The sequence below is a fragment of the Somniosus microcephalus genome, chromosome 21 (genome assembly GCF_052327205.1).
Source record: "Somniosus microcephalus isolate GS21.2 chromosome 21, FLI_Smic_1.0, whole genome shotgun sequence".
Lineage (NCBI taxonomy): Eukaryota > Metazoa > Chordata > Chondrichthyes > Squaliformes > Somniosidae > Somniosus > Somniosus microcephalus.
This window is the reverse complement of record NC_141007.1, coordinates 53,086,006-53,113,067: the sequence shown is the minus strand read 5'-3', so window position 1 is coordinate 53,113,067 and position 27,062 is coordinate 53,086,006. Positions and strand designations below refer to the sequence as shown.

Here is a 27,062-nt window from a genome sequence, read left to right as displayed (position 1 = left end):
GAAAATTGAGTATGTCCAACAGAGGTTATACAGCAATGGAAAATTAATGCTGAGTGTAAGAATTAAAGCAACTGACAACCATCAGCTCAAAGAATCAGAAATGAAGAAAGATGGATCACCGAATTTAAGCAGTGTTTTGAAGTAAATGTACTATAGTGAAGGAAGAACCACATCTGCACGGAACTCTAAAATAAACGGATGAAGAACAAAGACCATAAAAGCCACCAAACTGTTCCATAATTTAAGACATTATTGCTATTACTTATTGAAGTAATTTATTCTGAAAGCTGCTGGTTATAAATAGCATTTTTGTGCTTTAAAAAAATCCAGCCAGAAGTTTCCTCCAAGCCATTATATTGATTAGTGTGGAGACTAGCTGTTACATATGAAAATTAATATGGAGTGGCAGGAATCTGAATTATGACTTGAAAATGTCCACAGTAACTGTCACCTACTTTTGCTGTAGTCGCTGTGGTATAAAATGAAACAAGGCTTGAGCCATTGCTCATGGCTTTGATTTTGGTTCTTACATTTCTAAGTGTTTATTAGCACCCTAGCATGATTGGCCACATCTGCCAGGATATCACCCATTGTCAGTAGGCATTGTTGGACCCACCTGGCAATGGCCATGGGGGACTGATGACACAGGATCTGGGGTGAGCAGGGAGCTGGATGCAGAGCTGTGCCACCTGCTGTAGAGACGCCTGCAGCTTAGGGCTGACACAGTAGTGATCGGCTGTGGCCTCTGACCTGCTTCAGTTTTGATCTATGGCGATGGTACCCCTCTAAGGGGCACTGTGCATTCATTTCATGCAGAACCACTTCCTCTTCAGCACCTATCAAACATGTAATCAGATATTGGACGGCTCCATCACTTGTCTGCTAACTCGTTCTTGCAATCTGGATTTCCATTCCCTTCACTTTTGCCTGTTATGTCTTAGCCCCTGCACTTCAGCTTGGCAAAGACTACCAATGGGTTTGTCATAAATCTCATCATCGAGAAACTACCTATGAAATAACACTGGATGGCCAGCTGGTGGCACCGTCCAAGGAGTATAAATACTCGGGCGTTGGCCCCAGCTTGCCAGGGACATTTTGTAAAGACAAGGAGCTAGTGGATACAACTAGACTTCCATGTTCTGAAACAAGTTGATTAAAGCCTTGTGTTATGCTCAAACCAAGTGCGTCGTGAGTTTTATTACATCAGAGTTGAAATGCTGTTTGGACCTTTCCTAAGATTTCCTAGGGTTTTGCCCCCCTATTCTGGCACTTTCCTTTAACTGTCTGCATCCCTTTAAATTTCACCAGCGTGTCATTTTCCATTCCCACCACAAATGAGCTCCCTGTACACATCCAAATCTGCAGTTGGAGCTGTGCATAATGACATGAATCTTGTCATTCATGTGGAAATGACTTATGAAGTAATACTGGGCAGCCTGCTGGTGGTGCTGTCCAGGGAGAGTATAAATACTCGAGCATGGGCCCAGCTTGCTCAGGACATTCTTTAACAGGAACCAGTGAAGGACACAACTAGATCTCCATGTTGTAAAACAATTGATTAAAGCCTTGTTTAATACTCAGACCAAGTGCCTAGTACAGGAAACTTTTTTTTATCTGGCACGGACGGGACCGACGTGGTGCCGGTTCATCAAAAATTCCGGATAACCAAACGCTATAGTAAAAGATAGGGAGAGCTGACAGCTCCGTATAAAGCAACAAACCCTGTTGCTTAGCAACAACTGTAGAACAATGAACACAAGTTTCAAGCGTCTCTGTAGCTTAGCAACAGCTGCAGCCACACCCTTGCACAGCACAGATGGAAGAAGGCAAATACCAATATGAAGTAAAACCTACTCCTGAATTTTGCCGGTTAACCGAGATTTCCGGTTAATTAGGTGCCGGTAAATCGAAAGTTTCCTGTAGTTTTCTTGCGTCACATAATATGATAATGAGCTGACCATGGAAAATTGGTTGTAAGTAGCCCATTTCATTTTGGGTGAGCTTTGCACCCAGAATCTTTTGGCACTAAACTGCACCCCATCAGAAAATCTACCCTGTTCTGTTTATACCTTTGACCCATTGCAGTTCTATAAACACAAAAGGCAATAATTATGGTAGATAACTACGTCAACCTAACTGCCTAGAAACCAGGCTGATCGCTGTCTTGGGGAGTGTCAGTTGGGCTCACCTCGGAGAGAAAAGGTCATGGGTTCAGGTCCCAATTGAGGACTTGAGGAACTAATCTCGGATGTCACTTCTGTACAGTACTGAGCGAGTGCTTCATTGTCAGCGGTCCTATCTTTTGGATAAGACATTAAACTAAGGCCTTGTTTCCCTCTTTGGGTGACCGTAAAATATCCCATAGCACTATTTGAAGAACAGGGGAGTTCACCTGGTCTTCTGACCAACATTTATCTCTCAGTCAACACCACCAAAACAGACTAACTAATCATTTATCTCAATGCTGTTTGAGGGACTATACTGTGTGCAAATTGGCTGCTATGTTTGCCTACATTACAACAGCAGGTACACTTCAAAAGTACTTTGGGACATCTTGAGGATGTGAAAGGCACTATATAAATGTAAATTACTTCTTTGTTGTAATCTGATTTTGACTTATGGAAAGAATGCTTTACCTGACATATCTTGCAAAACAGTGATTTTATTAATTAGCCTACTTAAGAAAGAATGGAAGAACTTCATTTGAAAGGTGGCACCTCTGACAATGTGGCACTGTTACATTTTAACCAATTCAACACCCGGGTTTCAAAAGGTGCCAGCAGGCAGGCGAGGGCCACATAAATATTCAAAAGTCGGGATCCGATGATGTCACTGGGACCCCGACGCAATCTTATCCCCAGGCCGCGGAAGTCGTACACGGTGCCAAACGCGCCTGGGAAAGCTGCCGGTAGATGGATCCAGGGCCAGTCAAGGCCCAGAAAGCTGGGATTAAAAAAAAATAATGTAATGATTTCCTCGTGGGCCAGGAGGAACAGGAATTCTCCTCCAGGCTCCACAAGGAAACCTTGGGCCTTCCCTGCCCCGGGCTTCCTCCCTCCCCGATCGCAATCGCCTCCCGAACCCCCAACCCAATCGCACCATCCCTCCTGATGACTGATCTTAGGTCATTCCCCCAGGTCCCAGTCCTGCCACCCGAAATCCCCAAATCCGCCGGCCTGCTTGCCATTCCTGCCAGGTTCGGACAGGAGTCTGTCCGGGAATATGGTGATAAGGCCCGGGGGTTAAAGTGCACAGCCATGTAATCTTGTCACTTGCCCTGCAAACCCCCTCCCCTCATGTCACAAATTAAAACCGGGGCTTATATCTCAGAATACGAGGAATGAAAAGCACAAACGTATGTCACCAATAAATCAACAATTCTTGTTATGTGGTTAATATATATGCATTATAAAGCATCAGTTATGAGAGGAATCAGTGGTTATTTTTGTAGTTTGATCTCGAGCCGAAGTTTACAGAATTAATGAAGTACAGATGAAATGTGCTACAGAGCATTTCAACTTGGATCAGTTATTTGCTTGTTATCTTGCTTGTTAAAAATGGCAAGTTTGTTGATTCGTTAGAAGTTTTGTTTTCTGACGACTGCTCCACTGCATGCAACTTAATTGGTCAATTACCTTGGTGTGGCATGTTCGTGAAATGTCAGGAATGAAGTGCCTGCACTTTACACTTACCAAAATACCAGTACAATTATAACGAATAAAGTATAGAAGATCACAATTAAAAACCCTCAGACAATACAACCTAATAATTGACAGCATGCTTGCTTTCTTTTGGCTCCTGTGCAACCGAATAACTAGAATGTAAAGGGTAAATTGCTGCCATCAGGTTTGGTTGAATCATAGAATCATAAAATGATCCAGTATAGAAGAAGACCATCGTGTGCCTGTGTCGGCTCTTCGGTAGAGCTACCCAATTAATCTCACTCCCCGGCTCTTTCTCCATAGCCCTGTAATTTTTTCCCTTCAAGTATTTATCCAAATCTCTTTTGAATGTTACTATTGGATCTGTTTTCACCGCCCTTTCAGGCAGTGCATTCCAGATCACAACCACTCGCTGTGTAAAACAATGTTTCCTCATGTCGCCTCTCGTTCTTTTGCCAATCACCTTAAATCTGTGTCCTCTGGTTACCGACCCTTCTGCTACTGGAAACAGTTTCTCTTTATTTACTCTATCAAAACCATTCATGATTTGAACATTTCTATCAAACCCCTCTTAACCTTCTCTGTTCTAAGGAAAACAACCCCAGCTTCTCCAGTCTCTCCACATAACTGAAATTCATCATCCCTGGTACCATGCTAGTAAATCTCCTCTGCACTCTCCCCAAGGCCTTGACGTCCTTCCTAAAGTGTGGTGCCCAGAATTGAACACAATGGGGGAAAAATTCGGTATCGCCCCATTTGGGGCGCCGTTATTGGCCGTGCGCAAAGTTCAGCGCCTGGCACTAATTATCGCCTCCGACAGCAAACTTGGCTTTTATCGCCCCTGGAGGTGATTGGAGCGCTAAATCAGGCGCTTCACACCTGTCTTAAGGCGCAAATGCCGAGGAGCGAGGCGCTACCTCAGAGTGCTGGCGAAGCAAGGAAGGGCAAATCAAAATAAACCTGCAAAGTGCTGCTCAGTACTCAAAACTCCTTCACACAGCGTCGAATCTCTCCAGAAGTCTCTCTCTCTCTCTCTCTCTCAGACTGCGTGGTGCAAAAATGTCACCGACAAAAAAAGGCAGGAAGCGGTTGCCTTTAAATAGTGCTCCCCTAGTCCCTTTCTGACAGCATAACGCTCCCCTCAACCTGTCGTTGCTAGCGGCAGGCGGTAAGGCAGGGGGCGCCACTCAATATCCGGCCCGGGGCGCTAACGGGGCGTTGCGCACTCGACTAACGTCACAATCTGCCGGCGCAGGAGATCATGGCGGTAGTGTTTAGCGCAAAATGTCTAGTTAATTTCGCGAGCGGCACATACATCACCGCACCCGGCCTCTAGTTGCTTTGCGCCCCAATTGGCGCCCTCTTAAGGCGCTAATAGGAGGCGCAAACAACTGAATTTTTCCCCCAGAATTTCAGCTGAGGCCTAACCAGTGTTTTATAAAGGTTTAGCATAACTTCCTTGCTTTTGTACTCTATGCCCCTATTTATAAAGCCAAGGATCCCATATGCTTTTTTAACAGCCTTCTCAACTTATCCTGCAACCCTCAAAGATTTGCGTAATACATCCCCAGGTCTCTCTGTTCCTGAACCCCCTTTAAAATTGTACCATTTAGTTCATATTGCCTCTCCTCGGTCTTCCTACCAAAATGTATCACTTCACGCTTCTCTACGTTAAATTTCGTCTGCCATGTGTCTGCCCATTTCACCAGTCTATCTATGTCCTCCTGAAGTCTGTTACTATCCGTCTCACTGTTCACTATATTTCCGAGTTTCGTATCATCTGCAAACTTTGAAATTATGCCCTGTATACCCAAGTCCAGGTCATTAATATATATCAACAAGATCAGTAGTCCTAATATCGACCCCTGGGGAACACCACTGTATACTTCCCTCCGGTCTGAAAAACGACCGTTCACCACGACTCTCTGCTTTCTGATCCTTAGCTAATGTTGTATCCATGCTGCCATTGTCCCTTTAATCCCATGATCTTTAATTTTACTAATGAGTCTATTATGTGGTACTTTGTCAAATGCCTTTTGAAAGTCCATATACATAACACCAACCGCACTACCCTCATCAACCCACTCCATTACTTCATCAAAGAACTCAATCAAGTTAGTCAAACACAATTTGCCTTTAACAAATCCATGCTAACTTTCACTTATTAGCCTATACTTCTCCAAATGCCAATTGATTTTGACTCGTATTATTTTATTTAAAAGTTTCCCCACCTCCGACGTTGGGCTGACTGGCCTGTTGTAGTTTTTCTCCCCCTCCCCTTTTTTAAACGGGGTGTAACATTTGTAACCCTCCAGTCCTCGGGCACTACCCCTATCCAAGCAAGATTGGAAGATTGTGGCCAGAGCCTCTGCAATTTCCACCCTTACTTCCCTGAGTAACCTAGAATGCATCCCATCTAGATCAGTTGACATTTTTACTTTGAGGACTGCCAACCTTTTAAGTACCTCTTTATCGATTTATCTATTGAAGGGAATCTATTTCTTACTATGAAATACAGAAGACTTGAAGGGATATATTTTATCCAATTCTGAGTTGGCACAGTATGTAGTTTAGAAACAATTCATTAATAGGTCCAACTTCTGCTATAGTTTGATCAACACCATCTCGGATTTGTGCCTGGCCCTGGTATGTATTTGTGCATCAGCCTATTGGATCCTCAACCCTGTAGTTAAGGATTTAATTAATTGATTCAGGGCATGAATCACCCAGTTTCTGTGCAATTGTTTACACAATTAGGCAGCAACATAGAAAATTGTGCCAAGCACACAAGTCTGTTTAATCAGGGGTCAAAGATGGAAAATATTGAATGGGTGACTGCTGGTCATGCTATGGAAAGACAAACATCCTGCAGGATCTACAGATGGTTGATAAGTTTTATTGATTGCACTTTCTCCTGAGATTTAGATTTAACACACTGATGCTGTAAGTCCTATGTGATAAGTTAAAGAGGATTTGGAGTGTCATGCCCCCATGAATTATGCACAGATGGTTCTCGTGAAGGTGACTGCTGCTATCACCTTCTGCATTGCCAACATCTTTCATACTCCAGCCATGGCATCTGTGGTCATCAGTCAGCCATTAGTGTAAAATTATTTCTTAAGTCACTGTGATATTCTCTGGTTCACCTTTCACCATATCAGCTTCCCAACAATCACTCAGCCAAGCACAGCATTTTTGTGCCATTGCTCGATTCCCCAATATCCTGGGTGCTTTCAGTTTATCCATGTACCCATCCATTCACCAACTCTGGATGGTCACACCTAGTTTCACTAAGGACTTCCATTCAATAAATGTACTGTTTGCATGTTTGTTTCCAGGAATATTATTATGGCTATCTGTATGTTAATTTCAAATTAAACAAAACATATCAGTGCTGATTTTCCTGACCCTTGTCCCTGGACAACATCCATTTTCCTGATCACAAAGGTCAGATAAAAGGTGTTGCAATCCAATCTCCACCTTTTTTCATCACCCTGGGAGTCTGGAGCAGGGAGCACAAGCCCAATGTAGCAATGCAAATGCCTCACAACTCATTTTCCAATATGGATACTTGCTGGGCACCCCAGGGTGGAGTCTCCAGAAAACACGGCACTGTAGCCTGCCCCATTCCCACTGACTAAAGGTCCAACTGGGTCCTAGGGCTAGGCCAAAGAATTTAAGGTAAGCCTTTTCAGGAGGTTGAGCCCTTCCACCCCACCTTCGGATGTCCAAGTCCAATTGGGACCTTTTGCCTTCCAAACTCCCATGAGCAGCCAATCTCTAAGACCCAACATTCAACTGCAGACCTGAGAGTCCTGCGCCTGTGTCTGATTTACCTGCCCCTTCCACCAGCACGAGGTCAGGATAGCGGGGCAGGTCTGTGCTGGAGGAACCCCCACGTGCCATGTAAATAAGCCCAGGATGAGAAATCCCAGAATTCATCGGCCTGGATAGCAGGAGCGTTTTTTAAGGTGCACTGCTCCGTTAAAGCATAGAAAAAGAAAGAATGGGGGGGAAAATAGCTACCTTATAAATTAGTGAATTCAATTTTCAAGAAGCATTTATGGGGAGGGTTAGAAAGTCAATCATTCCTATTTGTAGGTTGCAGCAAAGAACTCCTTTCGTGTCCTGGGGCACTGACATGATATTTAATGTGGAGGATGAGTATTGCATTGTCATTCCATGCTCTATTATGTGCAGTCAATGTGTACGGACACTTTAATGTAACCTACAATGTAAGTTAAAAAGCATCTGAGTAATATGGAACGTACTATGAGTTTTGCCTTCTACTGCAACCTCTCCTTTCAAACAATTTCAATTGAGCAGATTAATTATAGTCTCGTCGAATGGAGTGTTTTTCCTGTATGGCTCTGCCACAGCTACAGACTGCGGCCTCCTACTGTATGCCAGTTTTCTCCTTTCAACAGAAAGCAGCCGGCATTAAGATAGGTGGGTGAACTGGACCCTAGAACTGCATTCCTACAGTACATTGTGTGAAAGTGGCCCTGTGAACCACACCACTGAATTCTGGAAAAAAAAAACTAAAGCTCTAATACTGGATTTCTAGGAGCTCTAGCAAAGTCTGACAAAAAACAAACTGAGGCAAAGGATAGACACACAGGCCGGAATTTTCCCATTGTCGAGTGTGTGGATTTGGGGCGGGTTGGAAGTAAAAATCTCGGAAATTGCAAGCGCGTCGGAAATCCGTCGTTGTCCCGCCGCCTTGTGCATTTAACTCAGTCGGCTTTGAAGGCGCGACACGGACCTGATCGACAGAGGCGGGCAACCTCATTGAAGTCATTAAATGCTTGTTGAGAGGCACTTAAGAGGGTCTTTAGCGGCAGCTTTTGACTTTCACTGCAGGAGCACGGGATTCATGGGGGTCGGGTACCTTGCCTGTGAAGGGGACGTGGAAGCTCAGTGATCATTGGTGAGTCCATTCCTTGAGAGCTGGGAAAAGCACATAAAAACTGCAACATTGCACCTCATTACTTGCCTCATGGAAAGGCTCTTATTCACTCCATTTTGTCCACAGATTTGGGTGTCAGCAGTTTGCAGGTTATTTCTGAAACCTCAGAAGCCACTCTCACCACATTACTACTCGGTATCACAACATTGAGTGATTGGAGCTCTGATCTCCACTTTACCTGCCATCTACTACATCAGCATGGGTGCTGCTTATACTGTCTCACCAACAGCAGCAGCAGCCTTCTCCTCAACGACATTGATGCTCCACAGGAGAGAGGGGGGCACCACAGGGCTGCAGCGCTCCAGAGACGATACCCCCAACACAGGGTATACAAGCAGAGTCATAGAGTCATAGAGTTATACAGCACGGATAGAGGCCCTTCGGCCCATCGTGTCCGTGCCGGCCATCAAGCCCTGTCTAATCTAATCCCATATTCCAGCATTTGGTCCGTAGCCTTGTATGTTATGGCATTTCAAGTGCTCATCCAAATGCTTCTTAAATGTTGTGAGGGTTCCTGCCTCCACAACCCTTTCAGGCAGTGAGTTCCAGACTCCAACCACCCTCTGGGTGAAAAAGTTCTTTCTCAAATCCCCTCCAAACCTCCCACCCTTTACCTTGAATCTATGCCCCCTAGTTATTGACCCTTCTACTAAGGGAAAAAGCTCCTCAGTATCCATCCTATCTATGCCCCTCATAATTTTGTACACCTCAATCATGTCCCCCCTCAGCCTCCTCTGCTCCAAGGAAAACAAACCCAATCTGCCCAGTCTTTCTTCATAGCTGAAGCGCTCCAGCCCTGGTAACATCCTGGTGAATCTCCTCTGCACCCTCTCCAAAGCGATCACATCCTTCCTGTAGTGTGGCGACCAGAACTGCACACAGTATTCCAGCTGTGGCCTAACCAGTGTTTTATACAGCTCCATCATAACCTCCTTGCTCTTATATTCTATGCCTCGGCTAATGAAGGCAAGTATCCCATATGCCTTTTTTACCAGCTTATCCACCTGTTCCGCCGCCTTCAGGGATCTGTGTACTTGCACACCCAGATCCCTCTGCCCCTCCGTCTTGCCTAGGGTCTTACCATTCATTGTGTATTCCCTTGCCTTGTTAGTCCCCCCAAAGTGCATCACCTCGCACTTTTCCGGGTTAAATTCCATTTGCCACTGTTCCGCCCATCTGACCAACCCATCTATATCGTTCTGCAGACTGAGGCTACCCTCCTCGCTATTTACCACCCTACCAATTTTTGTATCATCCGCGAACTTACTGATCATACCTTTTACATTCATATCCAAATCATTAATGTAGACCACAAACAGCAAGGGACCCAGCACCGATCCCTGTGGTACCCCACTGGCCACAGGCTTCCAGTCACAAAAACAACCTTCGACCATCACCCTCTGCCTTCTGCCACTAAGCCAGTTTTGTATCCAATGTGCCAAGGCACCCTGGATTCCATGGGCTCTTACCTTCTTGACCAGTCTCCTGTGCGGGACTTTATCGAAGGCCTTACTGAAATCCATGTATACCACATCCACTGCGTTACCCTCATCCACACACCTAGTCACCCCCTCAAAAAATTCAATCAAATTAGTCAGACATGATCTTCCCTTGACAAAGCCATGTTGACTATCCCTGATTAATCCTTGTCTCTCCAAGTGGAGACTAATTTTGTCCCTCAGAATTTTTTCCAATAATTTTCCTACCACTGATGTTAGGCTCACTGGCCTGTAGTTCCCTGGTTTTTCCCTACTTCCCTTCTTGAATAATGGTACTACATTAGCGGTTCTCCAGTCCTCTGGCACATTCCCTGTGGCCAGAGAGGTCCTGAATATATGTGTTAGAGCCCCCGCAATCTCTTCCTTTGCCTCACACAGCAGCCTGGAATACATTTCGTCCGGGCCTGGGGATTTATCCATTTTTAGGCCTGCTAAAACCGCCAATACCTCCTCCCTCTCGATGTTAATATGTTCAAGCATATCACAGTCCCCCCACCCTATTTCTATGTCTACATCGTCCTCCTCCATAGTGAAAACAGATGCAAAAAATTCATTTAGAACCCCTCCTACATCTTCCGGCTCCACACACATATTACCACTTTTGTCCCTAATGGGCCCTATTTTTTCCCTAGTTATCCTCTTACCCTTAATATACTTATAAAACATCTTAGGATTTTCCTTTATTTTGCTCGCCAGTGTTATTTCATGGCCCCTCCTTGATCTCCTAATTTCTTTTTTAAGTATCCCCCTGCACTTTTTGTACTCCTCTAGGGCTTCCTCCGTCTTTAGCCTTTTGTATCTGCCAAAAGCCCCCCTTTTTTTCCTAATCCATTCTCGTATATCCCCTGACATCCAAGGTTCCCTGTGGTTTTTGGAACCACCCTTGACCTTTACGGGAACATGTTGCCATTGTATGATCTCAATCTCCCTTCTGAAAGCCTCCCATTGCTCCGATGCGGATTTTCCTACAAGTAGCTGATCCCAGTCCATTTTGGCCAGATCCTGCCTTATCCTATTAAAATCGGCCTTCCCCCAATTTAGAACCTTTATTTCCGGCCCATCCCTGTCCTTTTCCATGACCACCTTAAATCTCACCATATTATGGTCACTGTCACCAAAGTGCTCACCTACTAGCACTTTTTCCACTTGGCCGGCCACATTCCCTAGAATTAGGTCCAGTACCGCCCCCTCTCTTGTAGGACTTTCTACATGCTGGCTCAAAAAGCTCTCCTGGATGCACTTTAAGAATTCTACACCCTCTGAGCCTTTCACACTTTGACTATCCCAGTTAATATTGGGGAAGTTGAAATCCCCCATTATTATTACCCTATTATTTGCACATTTCTCTGAGATTTGCCTACATATCTGTTCCTCTATCTCCCCCTGACTGTTTGGAGGCCTATAGTACACTCCCAGCAAAGTGCTTGCCCCCTTTTTGTTTTTAAGCTCCACCCATATGGCCTCATTAGAGGAACCTGCTAATATATCATCCCTCCTTACTGCAGTAATTGACTCCTTAATTAATATTGCGACACCCCCTCCTCTTTTACCTCCCCCTCTGTCTCGCCTGAAGATTCTGTACCCCGGAATATTGAGCTGCCAGTCTTGCCCCTCCCTCAACCATGTCTCCGTGATAGCAACAATATCATACTCCCATGTGTTTATCAACACCTTCAGTTCATCCACCTTATTTGCAAGACTCCTTGCATTAAAATAGATGCCATCCAGCCTTGCCCTTATATATTTGCCCTGTCTACCAAGCTGACTTGTTTTTTTCTCTATAATTGGCAGCACATCCCCCCCTATTTCAGCTCCCCTCTGTATCCCATCCCCCTGCCAAGTTAGTTTAAACCCCCCCCAATAGTGCTAGCAAACCTCCCCACAAGGATATTTGTCCCGTTCTGGTTCAGGTGCAACCCGTCCGACTTGTACAAGTCCCACCTTTCCCAGAAGCAGGCCCAGTGATCCAGGAAACTAAAACCCTCCCTCCTACACCAACTCTTTAGCCACGCATTCATCTGCACTATCCTCCTATTCCTATACTCACTAGCACGTGGCACTGGGAGTAATCCAGAAATTACAACCTTTGAGGTCCTGCTCTTTAATCTGTTACCTAGCTCCCTAAATTCTTGATGCAGGACCTCATCCCCCTTCCTACCTATGTCGTTGGTCCCAATGTGGACCACGACCTCTGCCTGCTCACCCTCCCCCTTAAGAATGCCCTGTAGCCGCTCAGTGACATCCATGACCCTGGCCCCAGGGAGGCAACAAACCATCCTGGAGTCACGTTTGCGGCCACAGAAACGCCTATCTGTTCCCCTTACGATAGAATCCCCTACCACTATTGCTCTCCCACTCTTTTTCCTCCCTTCCTGAGCAGCAGAAGCGTCCCTGGTGCCAGGAAGCTGGCTGCTGCCGCCTTCCCCTGGTGAGTCATCCCCCTCAACAGTATCCAACTTGGTATACCTGTTTGAAAGGGGGATGTCCGCAGGGGTTCCCTGCACTTCCTGCCTGCCTCTGTTGCTCCGCCTGATGGTCACCCACTTTCTTTCTGCCTATGCAGCCCTACCCTGAGGCGTGAACAACTCGCTAAACATGCTATCCACGACCCTCTCAGCATCGCGCATGCTCCAAAATTCATCCACCCACAGCTCGAGCGCCGCAATGCGGTCTACAAGTAGCTGCAGCTGGATGCATTTCCCGCACACATGGTCGTCAGGGACACTGGCAGCGTCCCTGACTTCCCACATGGAGCAGAGGATGAGCTTCCTCAACATGACTGAGCAGCAGTGCTTCTGGAGGCTCAGGCTAGCGTGCCAGGTCGTCGCAGACATTTGTAGCTTGCTGGAACAAGATCTGCTGCCCAAAGGACCTGGTGGACACGCCTTACCAGTGGCTGGCAAAGTCACAATTTCTTCACCTCAGGCTCCTTTCAGGGATTTGCAGCAGACATTTGTGGGATCTCACAATCGGCTGCCCAGGTGACCATGTTTCACAAGTCAGCCAATTATATCAACTTTGCCACTGATGAGGTGTGATGAAATAACTCTGTGTTCTGGCATTTGTATTGTTGTTGTTGTTGTTATTGTACTTGTTAATGTCTGGAATGTTCTACCGGTGTAACCACTAATGCTCCTCCCTAGCCCCGCCCCTCTTCTGAATACTCCTCTCTAGCCCCGCCCCTCTTCTGGAATGTTCTACCAAGGGCTGGGTTGGTGATGAATGATGGTTGCCCTGTGTTAACTTGATGCCATGTTCTTACTTAATAAAAGCCTTTAGTTTTAAGCTTTAACCTCATGGATTCGGGCAGTTATTTGGCACATCAATTTTATTAAGTAACAACTTTTGGAAGATGGATCGATTTTTGAAACCAGAGCGTCTGGATATCGATCCCCATTCAGCAGACGCGTCAAAGAAATTTACGCATTGGCTTCGATGCTTTGAATACTTCATCGCATCGGTCGATTCGACGGTTAACAAGTTGGGTCTTCTAACCAACTTGGTAAGTCATCAAACTTACTCGATAATTGAAGATATTACTACATATGAAGAGGCCCTCACAGCTCTTAAGGCCCAGTACCTTAAGTCGGTTAACGAAGTATACACCAGGTATCTTTTGTCTACTCGCAGGCAATTACCCGAGATGTGCGGGTTAGGTTGATTGGCCATGATAAAAATTCACCCTTAGTGTTAGGGGGGATTAAATACGTGGGGTTACGGGGATAGGGCTTGGGTGGGATGGCTGTTGGTGTAGGGACTGGGTGCTAGGGTTTGGATGATCAGCCATGATCTCGTTGAATGGCGGAGCAGGCTCGAAGGGCCGAATGGCCTACTCCTGCTCCTATCTTCTATGTTTCTATGAATCTCTGGACAATTTCCTGCAGGACCTTAATGCTTTGGCTAAGGATTGCAACTACAAGGCTGTCTCTGCCATATTGTATCAGGAAGAGGCCATCCGCGATTCTTTCATATCTGGCCTCCGATCTAATTATATTAGACAGAGACTTCTCGAGAATGACTCGTTAGTTTTAAAAACGGTCATCGCTACTGCTCGATCGCTAGATGTAGCCCAGAAGAATTTAGAAGTGTATGCATCAGCCCACGCGTCTTTCTCAACCTCATGTGTTCCGAGTATGGAGGCATCCATAACACCAATGGAGCCTCCACTCAATCCTATTGTTGCGGCTGTACCCCATGGGTCTAAGTGTTATTTTTGTGGCCAATCTAAACACCCCAGGCAACGATGCCCAGCCAGAGAGGCTACCTGTTTTAAATGTAAGAAATGGGGACATTTTAGTAAAGTGTGTAAGGGTAATCCTGTACCCGATGTCTTTTCTGCTGCCGCCTATCGTTTTACTCTAGCCTCGGTTACGGTTGACCAGACCATACCGTGTTCCTTGTCGAAATCTATGATGGACATCAAGATTAATGGTCGTCCTACTGGGTGTTTGATAGACTGTGGCAGTACTAAAAGTTTTATACACCCCAACCTTGTTAACTCCTGTTCATTGAAGGTGTATCCTACTCGAAGTGAAATCGTGATGGCGTCCAAGTCCCTTACTTCGGAGGTAACTGGATATTGTAAAGTTACATTGACCGTTAAGGATACGGAGTATAAGGATTTTAAACTCCTCATATTACCTCAGTTGTGTGTGAACTTAATTTTAGGCTTGGACTTCCAGTGTCAGCATGAGAGCGTCACCCTTAAGTATGGTGGATCCCAGCCTCCGCTCACAGTCTGCGGCCTTTCTACTTTAAAAATAAGTCCGCCTTCTCTGTTCGTGAACCTTGCTCCTAATTGTAGACCTATAGTGACTAAGAGTCGACGGTATAGTTCAGAAGATAAAAAATTTATAAAAGAAGAAGTGGAAAGGCTTCAACGGGAGGGAATCATCGAACACAGTAATAGCCCGTGGCGTGCCCAGGTGGTGGTGGTTAAAACTAATGAAAAGAAAAGACTTGTGGTCGATTATAGCCAGACTATAAACTTGTATACCCAATTAGACGCCTATCCTTTGCCTCGTATTTCTGAGATGGTGAACCAGATAGCTCAGTACCGCGTGTTCTCCACCATTGATTTAAAGTCTGCCTACCATCAACTCCCCATTAAAATAGAAGACCAACCTTATACGGCCTTCGAAGCTAATGGGCGCCTGTACCAATTCCTTAGGGTGCCCTTTGGAGTGACGAATGGGGTATCCGTCTTCCAACGGGAGATGGATCGTATGGTGGATGAATACGCGTTGGAAGCAACATTCCCGTACCTGGACAATGTTACTATCTGTGGGCGCGACCAACGGGAGCATGATCAAAATCTCGCGAAGTTCCTAGAGACTGCAAAGAGGTTAAACCTGACCTACAACGAAAACAAGTGTACCTTCAATACTACATGTTTGTGTATTCTTGGTTGCATTGTGGAGAATGGGGTAATCGGGCCAGATCCTGAAAGATTACGCCCACTTAAGGAATTACCTTTACCTCACACTGTAAAAGCTTTAAGAAGGTGTCTAGGATTCTTCGCGTACTATGCCCAGTGGGTGGCTAACTACTCAGATAAAGTCCAACCTCTTATTAAGTCGACGTCTTTTCTGCTATCGGCGGAAGCTCAGGAGGCTTTCCTTAATATCAAACGGGACATTGAGAAGGCAGTGGTATGTGCCGTGGATGAGAAGATCCCTTTTCATGTGGAAAGTGATGCACCTGATTTTGCGTTGGCAGCAACTCTTAACCAAGCTGGTAGACCAGTAGCTTTCTTCTCTCGTACATTGCAAGGACCAGAAGTTCGACATTCTTCAGTGGAAAAGGAGGCACAGGCGATTATCGAAGCAGTCAGGTATTGGAGCCATTATCTCACTGGCCAACGTTTTACGCTCATTACTGACCAGCGATCTGTGGCCTTTATGTTCAATACTAAGCAGAGAGGCAAGATCAAAAATGATAAGATTTTAAGATGGCGAATAGAACTGTCAACATATGACTATGGTATTCAGTACAGGCCTGGAGTATTTAATGAGCCATCGGATGCTTTGTCATGAGGAGTATGTGCTAGTCTAGGTATAGATAAGCTTCAAAGTCTCCACGACACACTCTGCCACCCGAGGGTTACCAGAATGAACCACTTCATTAAGTCCCACAATCTACCCTACTCTATTAAGGATGTCCGGACAATGAGCAGAACCTGTCGTGTTTGTGCTGAATGCAAACCCCGCTTCTATAAGCCGTCCGAGCCAGCTCATCTTATTAAAGCAACTCGACCATTTGAGCGTTTGAGTCTCGATTTTAAAGGTCCCCTTCCGTCGAGCGACCGTAATGTCTATTTTCTTAATATTATAGACGAGTACTCTCAGTTCCCTTTTGTTATCCCCTGTCCGGATGTGACTAGTGCTGTTGTAATTAAATGCCTCTGCCAACTGTTTTCCTTGTTTGGCATGCCTAACTATATACATAGTGATAGGGGTTCTTCCTTTATGAGTGAAGAATTGCGACAGTTTTTGCTTTCGAAAGGGATTGCAACGAGTAGAACTACCAGCTACAACCCTCGTGGTAATGGGCAGGTCGAGAAAGAAAATGCGACAGTGTGGAAGGCTATCGTACTGTCTCTGAAGTCACGAGGCCTGCCGACCTCTCGCTGGCAGGATGTCCTGCCAGATGTGCTGCATTCCATAAGGTCTCTTTTGTGTACAGCGACGAATGCCACCCCTCATGAAAGGATGTTTAGCTTTCCAAGAAAAGCTACTAATGGAGTAATGTTACCCACATGGTTGACGACCACGGGCCCTGTGTTGTTGCGCAGACATGTGAGAGGCCACAAGACTGATACACTGGTGGAGGAAGTACAACTCTTCCATGCTAATCCCCAGTATGCGTATATTCAATATCCAGATGGGTGAGAGGATACGGTCTCTATTAAAGATCTTGCACCTGCTGGAGCTTGAAAAGACTTCGACTCTGAGAGAACAGTTTTCAATTGTGGTATTGGACCTTCAGAGACACAAACCCTCAGTGTGGAAAATACTGATGATTCTGGGAATTCGAATGAACCGGAGTTGGTACTCCGGGAGGAGCCTCAGCAAGAGTTACGTCGTTCCCAGAGGATTATCAGACCTCCTGACAGACTGAATCTATAGCAGGGGGTGAATGTGATGAAATAACTCTGTGTTCTGGCATTTGTATTGTTGTTGTTGCACTTGTTAATGTCTGGAATGTTCTACCGGTGTAACCACTAATGCTCCTCCCTAGCCCTGCCCCTCTTCTGAATGCTCCTCCCTAGCCCCGCCCCTCTTCTGGAATGTTCTACCAAGGGCTGGGTCGGTGATGAATGATGGTTGCCCTGTGTTAACTTGATGCCATGTTCTTACTTAATAAAAGCCTTTAGTTTTAAGCTTTAACCTCATGGATTCGGGCAGTTATTTGGCACATTATGAGGCCAGTGTTATTGAGCGGGCGCTCGGCTTTGCAGCTCTGGCTGACTTCCCACAGGTGCAGGGCATCATCGCCTGCACACATGTGGCCATTAAGGCACCCCATCATCACCCAGGAGTGTTTGTGAACCCGTGAGCGTTTCCACTCCCCCAATGTGCAGCTCGTCTGCGACCATAAAAAGATCATCATGCATGTGTGCACCAGATTCCCTGGCAGCTGTCATGACTCTTTCTTGCTGCACCAGTCCACCCTCCCTCAGCTCTTCACACCTCCAAACAGATGTACCAACTGGCTGCTTGGAGACAAGGGCTATCCACTGAAGACGTGGCTCATAACACCCTCGAGGACACCAAGCACTGAGACCGAGGAGTGCTATAATGAGAGCCACAGCTCCACCAGTTGTGTCATAGAGCAGGCAATAGGCATGCTGAAGATGCGCTTCAGATGCCTTGACAGATCTGGAGGAGCCCTTCAGTACGCACCAGCCAAGGTCTCCAGAATCATCGTCGTTTACTGCGCGCTGCACAAAATAGCGCAGCAGTGAGGATTGGAGCTGCAGGAGGAGCAAGGCACAGAGCACACAGCCTCTTCAGAGGAGGAGGAACAGGTGAAAGATGAGGAGGAGGAACCTGAGGTGGAGATGGCACCAGCAACGCACATTGCTGCCTGGGAGGCCCGGGATGGCCTCATCCTGGCCACATTTACTTAACTTGCTCCAATGCAGCCACATGGCTGCCACATGCTGTATTAAGTTCCCCCCCTCCCCCACCACCACCACCCCCCACAACCACCATCAACACCATAAAGCATCTCTACAATGACCAAGCCATTCCTCTCACCCAAACCCCCAGTGCTCGAGGTTAAGTAATGTCTCGCCACTCACTCCAAGTGAACAAGCCACTTCCAAGGCAGCAGGCAAAAATAGACAAAACCGGAAAGTGGTGCAAAGAACTCCATTTATGTGAGTCATCAAAATAACTGAAACTTAACACTAACATTTTTTGATACACCCATATGCATACCAGTGTGCATCTACTTTTGTGTCATTTTTCTTTTCCGAGTGCTTCTGCGAGGTTCAACCTCTGTGGCTTCAGCAGAGGTAGAGGCAGTCTGCTCACTTCCCTGCTGTGACTCATCAGACACTTTTCTGGAGCCTGTTAGGGCCCCACCAAAGGCTGCTCCTCCTGCGAGTGTGCAGGGGCAGACTCAGCCATTTGGATCCGAGGAAGCATGTGGGGCTCTGATTAAGGGCGAGGCAATGGGGGAGAAGTGGGAGCGCTTTGAGAAGAGCCCCCACTTCCATGTTCCCCTCTCACCGTCATCCCTCTCATGGGCCACCCGCACTTCCCTGCTAGCAAGGAGCTGGCGAGCACCTTGCTGCACAGCAGTGGGGTGACGAAGGCCCAAGTCAACGTTTACATCCCTCCTAGAGAGGAGGTCCATGAGTGCCTGCCATCTGTTGTCCACAGTTAGCATATGCTCAAGTGATTGGCGCTTTTGCTGTTCCACGCAGGTGGCCATCCTTACCATGGAAGAGCACACCATCGCCATCGCCTGTGACATGGTGGTGCTCATGTTGGAGATGGACTCCACCAATCTCTGAACATTTGCAGACATCGCGGCTCCAAAAGTTCCCAGAGCCTCATGTAATTGTTGCTGCCCCTCCAAGATCAACCTCTTTCTCAATGGCCCCCGAGGCTCAGCGTCTGCAGGCAGCTCAGCAGAGCTTGGTGGGTCCTGCGCCCTCCGGCGAGGAGTCTCCACTGCTGTCCCTGTCTCCACCATCTGCTCTTGCTCACCTGTGAATTGTGAGACACCAGGTGACAACAGTACTCTATGGCGCAAAGGACCCACCGAGGTGTGAGTATCTGCGCTGGTGCTGGCTGCGCTTGGGTCTGCTGATGCTGCACCCTCAGAGGCTGTACAGTGGTGGGGGGAGGGGGGGGCACTGATGGATGTGTGGGAGAATAAAGAGATAAATTAGAAGTGTTAAGATAATGGGTAATGTTACCATTATGCACATGATGGCATTTTACTAGCTGCTGACATCAGTCACCATATGAGTGACTGTTGTATACCATGTGGCTGTAGGAGACATGATTCTGTCACCAGGTTGCTGGGATGTCCCCCTCGCTCTATCTCCCACCACCAGCATCCTTCCAACTCCTGAGATCTCCAGAGCCCCCTCCTCTGCTAGTGTTAGTTGGGTGAAGACTGGAGGGCCACCTTCGGTTCTCTGGTTCTCCCGTGTGTTCTGGGCTGTCTTCACCTGCAAGGAGGGAAAGAAGAGAAGTTTGAGTGAGAGTGACAGAATGAGTGTAAGGAATGGATGGGTTACATCTGTAGAGGGTGACCATGAGGGAGTGGGGTGCCAATGCCAAATGGCCGCCTCCTGTGGTGTTACTCGCTATGATTGCATTAGGATGAGGGCGAGTGTGAGGGGTAGTTAGTCAGATGGGGATGTGAGTATGTACATAGTGAGAGAGGGATGGGTGGACGTGCAAGATATGTTGATGTGAGGAATGATGTGCAGGAGAAGGCTTGCAAAGGGAGAGTAATGGGGATGTGGTGACAGGCACATCAGGATGAAGGTGAGTGTGGCATTGTACTCACTTTTCCTGACCTCATGAGATCATTGAATCATTTCCTGCACTGGATCCAGGTTCTCCTCACCACATCCCTGCTGCTGACCTCCTCTGCTATATCCAGCCAGGCTCTTTTGGTATCTTTTAGAGGTCTGCTTTAGAACAGTATTCAGCCCTTTGTATTTCAGCTTCCACACTCCTCCAGCAGCCTTCAAATGAGTTGTGTGCAAGGCTGGTTTAAATATCGGCGCTGGAAATGATTCATCGAGGATGTCATCAGACCTGCTCCATTTAATTGGGCTGGGAAATACGCATGGCTGCTCTAAGTGGGCCATTATGTTAAAGTTGCCCTGAAGAACATGCTGAGCAGATCATTGTAGTCCAGGCCTGCTAAACGGCCCGCACGCACCCGACCCGATGGTAAAAATTCCGGCCATAGTCACCAAATATTCTAATTATCCCTGAAGTCTATCTAAGTGCCAAATGTAATCTCAATGCTTAACCTTGCAATGGTATCAGCGGTGTCAACTTACGATATTGGCACAGAAATTCGGGTCTCCACGGGTGAGTACGCATGGGATACTCACCCGTAGGCGCAATGGAAGTGCCGGTTTCCTGCATGCACTGCGCATACATGGGAAACCGGCACTTCCGTTCCTCTGAAAGCAGGGGTTCAGAGGTCGAACGCGTGCATGGGGGAGTCTGCGCGTGCGCTTTGAACTTACATTTTTTTTTTTACAGGTTTTTCCGTGAGGGTAAGTCTTTAGAATTTAGAAATTTAAAAAGCAGGTGTAAGGCCTGCTTTTTACAAGGTAAGTGGTCAATTAATTAAAATTAAAACATTTTTTCCACAGGTTTATTATTTTTAAATACTTTAAAGCAAGGTAAGTTTATTTTTAGCCCCGTTAGAATATAAAATTATTTTTTTCAAAAATTTAAATTATTGTTTAAAATAGTTATTTAATGTAATTTATAGTTTATTTAAAAAATGTGATTTAAAAAGAAAATTTATTTGAAGGTTTACTGCTATTTTGGGGCCGTAGTATTTATAAGTCTTGACAGCTCTTCCTGTCAAGACTTATGAATGGAGCATTCCCTGCTCCGATTGGCTGCCCATGGCCCACATGATCCCAGGGGACGCATCGAACTAACTGCGGCCCTGGGACACGCAAGCACTGTGCGCCGGCAGCTGGGCCAGGCCCCAGATCGGAATTCCACGGAGCCCTACAGCTCAACTGCCGGCGCGCAAGGTAAGTGCAGGTCGGGGGCTTGCACCCGCGGGAAGTCCCCGACCCAAATTTCTAGGCCATTGTGAATAATGTAGTATTAGTGAATGCACCCATCTCTCTGTCTGACTTCAGCTTTGATCACTGTGGCAAGGAGAAGTACACTCATTCCACTCAAGGTTGTACTGTAATTCTGTGGTGACTGGCTCAATGAGTAACTATTACCATACTTCGCACTGGGTATGTATGATGGTTTCCGAGGCAAGCTAAATCTTACAAGCATTAGACATGTACGGCAGAAATCCCATCCTGTTCCTGTGTATGTGACAGGAAAAGTATGAAGATTGGTCTGACCCTTTATATAGACTGAATATTGGAAGCTGGATAATATATTCCCTACATGATTTTGCATCTAACCTCCTCTCCCATTATGGCATGTATAATGTAATCTGATACTTTAACTTGTAATGTCTTATTTGGTACATTCTTGTTAACATTTCTCCATCAGTACAGTTTTTTTAAAGATTTTTTTTTGATTCAGTTGCATCTTTTGCCGGTGCTGCTAATTTGCAGTAATATTCATGTTCTCTTCCTTAGGATGTACAATTTTTAACTTTCTTCCTCTCAAGCCCTTATAGTCCTGGAGACTGCATTCGCTATCTGGATGTCGTTTTCCCATGCATGTCTCATTCTCTGCTTATTTGCTGCCTTTTCATACATTACATGCTGCCGCATTTCCCACATTACAACAGTGATTACACTTCAAAATTACTTAATTGGCTGTAAAGTGCTTTGGGATGTCCGGTGGTTGTGAAAGGCGCAAATGAAATGCAAGACTTTCTATATGTTAGCAAGATGTTGCATTGCCGCACCTTGGGGCACTTTGTCACTGAAAAATGTTCTTCTTCACTGCCAGTCTGCCATTCTATCCTACAGTTGTACACGCTACAGTGGCATTAACAAAATTTGGGAGATTTATTATACTGTTTCCTTTGCGTGCACTAACATATCTACTTTCACTGCAATCATGGCCTAGAAATTCAATGGTGCCACGCCCATTTTTCAGGAGCAAAATGGGCACCTAAGTATCCAATATGGTGGGTGGAGTACACGTGCTTATTAAATGCCAGAAGCTCGCCACCTGGCATATTGATAAAGGCATAAACAGAGGCATCCATGGACCGCACCTGAAACAGGCAGTAGGTGCTTTGCATATGCAAATAGGAAGCCTAACGTCCGTTTGAGGCCCTCTTTGTAAAATTGGGCTGCCCCGAAAGTAGCCAGTGTTAGGCCAGCTGTGTTCGGTCTAAATACAGCCTAACCAACAGTCCTGAAAGGGACCATTGGAGGTTGTCACCAAAAAAGGCAGGTTTTTAAAAAAAATATTTGACTATCAAGCTGGAAGGTACAGGAGTGCTGCTCCCGACTCCACAGTGGTGCCGAAGACCATTGCTCGGCCCCCTCCCGATTGTTCCCCTCACCCTCTGATTCCTGTCCACCCCTCCTCCCTACTCCCGGTTGCAACCCTCCCTCCTGATCGCTCCCTCCCCTCTCTCCCAGTCAACCTCTTCCCTTCCAATAACTTCCCCCACCCCCCTCCCATTCACCCACTCTCTCCTTATCACTTCGTCCATCCCCCCAGCTCCCGCATATCCCTCCCTTCCTCCAGATCGCTTCCTCCGCCTTCCACACCCGCACCATCCCCCTCCCCCTCCCCCCCACTGCCGGAGATGCTGCGGCTATTATTTGAAATCTTTTCTCATTTTATTCATCTCTTCACTGGTGAGCTGCCTTGGTTACACCCAGGAGGTGACAGCAGCTCACTGGCCTTGTGTAAATGAGGCCTGAGGCCCAGTGTCGGCTGGGCCTTGAACCTACCCATTTCAGCGCAGGGATTGTTCCCTTGCCCAGTCTGTGATGGCAGGCTGGTACGCATCACTACGTCTTCATCAATAAAAACAATTAGTGAGAAAAAGTAGATCTCTCCCAAATTTATCATTAAAATTGCAATTTCAATTTGAAAAGTGTCCTGAGACAATGGCCTGGGAGAGAGGCAGATATCAAGGTCCCTCCAATTTAGTCTTCACTGAGGCCTGAGAAATCTTGTTCTTCTGTTAGTCAGTTGAATGGATGACTGCAGTTCCAATTATTGTTATTGACAAATTTTATTCAATACAAGCTAGTTCACCCTTGCCTGATACTTTGAATAATTTAATTATTTCTAGATGTCCTCATCCCTGTGCTTGCTGACCTACATTAGCTCCCTGTTAAGCAACACTTTGATTTCAAAATTCTCATCCTTGTTTTCAAATCCCTCCATGGCCTCGCCCCTCCCTATCTCTGTAATCTCCTCCAGCCCCACAACCCCCCCGAGATATCTGTGCTCCTCTAATTCTGCCCTCTTGAGCATCCCTGATTATAATCACTCCACCTTTGGTGGCTGTGCCTTCTGTTGCCTAGACCCTAAGCTCTGGAATTCCCTCCTAAACCTCTCGGCCTCGCTGCCTCTCTTTCCTCCTTTAAGACACTCCTTAAAAACGACCTCTTTGACCAAGCTTTTGGTCACCTGCCCTAATTTATCCTTATGTGACTCGGTGTCAAATATTTTGCCTTATAATACTCCTGTGAAGCACCTTGGGATGTTTTACTACATTAAAGGCGCTATATAAATACAAGTTGTTGTTGCTGTTGTCAATCTGCTTCATGTCAAAATTTAACATCGATGTTTTCGAGAATATTCTGCTGTACCTGCAAGGATACATGGGTAAATTTTCCAGTTGCCATAGCATCCAGGTCCGGAGTGGGTTGGGTGATTGGGGCCCAGGACATTGTTCTCACTCGATCTCTGTCCATTCCATACCACACCATCATCCACATTTATGAGAGCTTCATTTTAATACATGATAATGAGATGGAAATTAGCACAGGTGTGACTCTCCAATTTTCTTGTGGGGAATGCACATTGTGCTTCGGTTACGCATATAAAGAAGGCAATCAAAGAAAGAAAGACTTGCATTTCTATAGCGCCTTTCACAACCACCGGACGTCTCAAAGCACTTTACAGCCAATGAAGTACTTTTTGAAGTGTAGTCACTGTTGTAATGTAAGAAATGCGGCAACCAATTTGCGTATAGCAAGCTCCCACAAGCCGCAATGTGAAAATGACCAGATAATCAGTTTTAGTCATGTTGCTTGAGGGATAAACACTGGCCAGGATGCTGGGGTTAACTCTCCTGCTCTTCTTCGAAATAGTGCCATGCGATCTTTTACATCCACCTGAGAGGGCGGACGGGGCCTCGGTTTAACATCTCATCCGAAAGACGGCACCTCCGACAGTGCGACACTCCCTCAGTACTGCACTGGAGTGTCAGCCTAGATTTTCGTCTCTGGAGTGGGATATGAGCTACATCTGAGCTACAATCAAGATTGATCCCATTCTGCAATGAAAGGAAGTCAGCGTTTTAAGGACAACTAGCTATATTTTCTATTTGGAGTGTCTATGAAGGTAGACTTTCACTTTGGGCTTGTGAGGGTTGAACTTATCAAATTTGTCTTTGGTAATTTGTTTATTTTTGGAAGTTTTGTCTCAGATTTTTGGCAGCAAGATTTTTTTGTTGCTACAGTAAAAAGAAACTGAATAAGCAATTCTAATGGGCATGCCTCTCTCTTTTTATTATTTGGAAGAAGAAGGTGAAAGGAGGGGTGTACTTTTACCCATGCAGCTCTCTACAATCCCTAGCACATTTGCCTTGGAATGTCAGGCAAAATCTGCCTTCACAAACTCCCCTTCATCTGGAAGGCAGTGACGGAATTATGCCTTCTACTCAAACATTGACCTGCAGAAGACCTCAAGCATAGGAATGGGCTGCTGTTGAGATCACCATAGTCCTAAACACAGCGAGCAGCGACACAAGATCATGCAGGTCAATTTCTAGTTCCAAGGCAGCAGTCATGACCCCTTCGTTTTAAGACTGTGCCAGGGCTGTTTGAAGAAGGCAGACTGAACGGATGGCTTCTGGGAGATGAAGACTAATCACTTCAGCTCTAGCTCATGACACCAATGAGACAACCATGAACAGCAGCTGAGCAAAGAGGCAGCCCATGCAGCCACAAGGATCATTATCAAATACACTGAGAGATGTCTTGAAGCAGCACTTCAGATGGCTGGACCGGGGATATCTTACAAAACAGGCTTGCCAGGGTCTGCAAGATTATCATAATTTGCTGCATGCTGCACAATTTTGCCATCCAGAGACATGTAACAATGGAAGGGGAACCCATTCGCAGCCAAGGACTGAACAAAACACTGACTATCAACTGGAGGATATCACTGCTGAAACATCTTTACAGGCAGTAAGAGTTACATGACAGCTTCTCATAGATTAGGCTTTCAGCTAAATGCCATATCCACTTCAGCAGCAGTAATTTATTCCATTCAGTGCAGCCAGTTAGTTAAGATATCAAAGAAAAAGGTAAGCTCTCTGAAAATACTGAAGTCCTTTAAAAAAGTTGTTTTAATGAATTTTATGCACATTAAGGTATTGGATGTTAGTGCTGGGAAATAGAACACATTCCCATTTTGGGTACCCAGTATCTGCATCAAGGACTCCCAAATCCCATCTGGTTCACTAATGTTCTTTAGGGAAGGAAATCTGCCACCCTTACCTGGTCTGGCCTATATGTGACTCCAGACCCACAGCAACGTGATTGACTCTTAACTGCCGTCTGAAGTGGCGGCTCACCACCACCTTCTCAAGGGCAATTAGGGATGGGCAATAAATGCTGGCCTTGCCAATGATGCCCACATCCCAGGAACGAATAAAAAAAAAATCAGTTCTACTCTTCCTCAGCAATGTGCCTCAGCCCCAACTTCAGAAAATTGCCCCTACTGCAATAGTGTGACGTTTTTCTACTTCCCCATACCAGCTATCCTATGGCTTCTCTCAATGAGATTGTCATTTAGTTCCACATTAGGGCTAGTTTTATGCTAAGGGCCCCATGTCCACGCGTAACAGGATTGAGAATGCCCAAATTAATGTCAACAGAGAGAAGGAACTTTCATCTCATCAGTCTCGTGATATTTGAATCCAGACCTCAGAGGTGAAAAGCCTCTGTAAAACTGGCAAACATTTGTGTCAACTGGAAATTCTGCACCCATATCTTTACACATCACTACACAGTTGGTGAACATATCACAGGTAATGCCAGAGAAATGATGGTGGAAACAAAACTCAGCAATAATACAATATTATGATAATCAATCCGCCTTATTTTTTTTTACCTTCTTTGAAGCTGGTTTCCTGTTAGTTTTACGATAAGTGAAATATCCGAGTTGGGACTGGAAGCAGAATTCACAGCTCCGCGACTCTATTAGAATTCTCGCTGACTAATGCTGCGTCAACTTTGTAGGATTTATGATGTCAGTTTCATTAGTATTCATAGCCAGCTCCCACCTTAGATTGGGCCTGATGGTGGGAATACACTATGAGGAAGGGGGAGGGGCAGGAAATAGTATGCAGCTACATTTAATGTTATTGTATCTGCATTTCTTTTTTATTGCATTAACTTTTTTAAGTTTTTCTCCGATATCAGTATTCACATAACTTTATATATCGGTGCAGTAGATTGCCCTGATAGCTTATTTGGGGGCTACGAAAATGATATGTTAAAAGAAGGGTGACAATTTAATTATATTTCTC

At 45.9% G+C, this 27,062-nt stretch overlaps 1 long non-coding RNA gene across 1 annotated transcript in view; it reads left to right on the top strand.

Moving 5' to 3' along the window:
• The window catches only part of LOC147102802 (uncharacterized), a 119,351-nt gene that overhangs the window by 17,759 nt on the left and 74,530 nt on the right, over window positions 1-27,062 (top strand). The window lies entirely within an intron of this gene.